A 717-nucleotide genomic window follows, 5' to 3' on the forward strand; every position below is an offset into this window, starting at 1 on the left:
TTTTTGTTTTGCATATATATATATATATATATATATATATATATATATAAGAGAGTAAATATTGGCTAATAATGAAAGTAAGAAAATAATGAGAAAAAATTCTATATTTTTTTTAAATTAAATGGTATGGTTTTGTTAAAGTAATTAGATTTTTAAAGGCTTGATCCATTTTGAGTTTTCACCGTACCTTGAAAGCACTTCTATAGTGGAATATCTTCTAGTCCCTTTGGTCATGCTTTTGTGGCCTTGTCTTGGAGCTCAAACTGTATTCATAAGACCTTTGGATAAGTTAGATTTCTTATAGATATTAGTATGTCTGTTTTGCTTCAAGAACCTATTGTATGCTCATCTTTTGATGTCAACCTTAAAGTCGATAATCTTTTTAATGAGTTTGACATAGGTTTCAAAAACAAAGGTTAAAAGAAGTTATCCATAATGATGATCTAAATATAAGAGTTTGATATTGACTCTTTTATTCTATTAACCATGAACAAACTCATGAGCACTCTTAACATTTTTTTGTTTTAAGGCATATTATTGACTGATGGTTGGGAGGGCTTCAAGATAAAAACATAAACGGTCCATGAAAAGGTTGATGATTAGTTTAAACTCTCTAACTTGTTGGAGATTAAGAGTAGCAAACCATTTCAGTCGTAGTTGTGATATTTGGTCACACTTCTCATAAACAGGACTATGTGAGTTCTTGAGACTCTCTTT

The sequence above is a fragment of the Nuphar pumila genome, chromosome 15 (assembly GCF_984573655.1).
Source record: "Nuphar pumila chromosome 15, dmNupPumi1.hap1.1, whole genome shotgun sequence".
In the NCBI taxonomy this organism is placed as follows: Eukaryota; Viridiplantae; Streptophyta; class Magnoliopsida; order Nymphaeales; family Nymphaeaceae; genus Nuphar; species Nuphar pumila.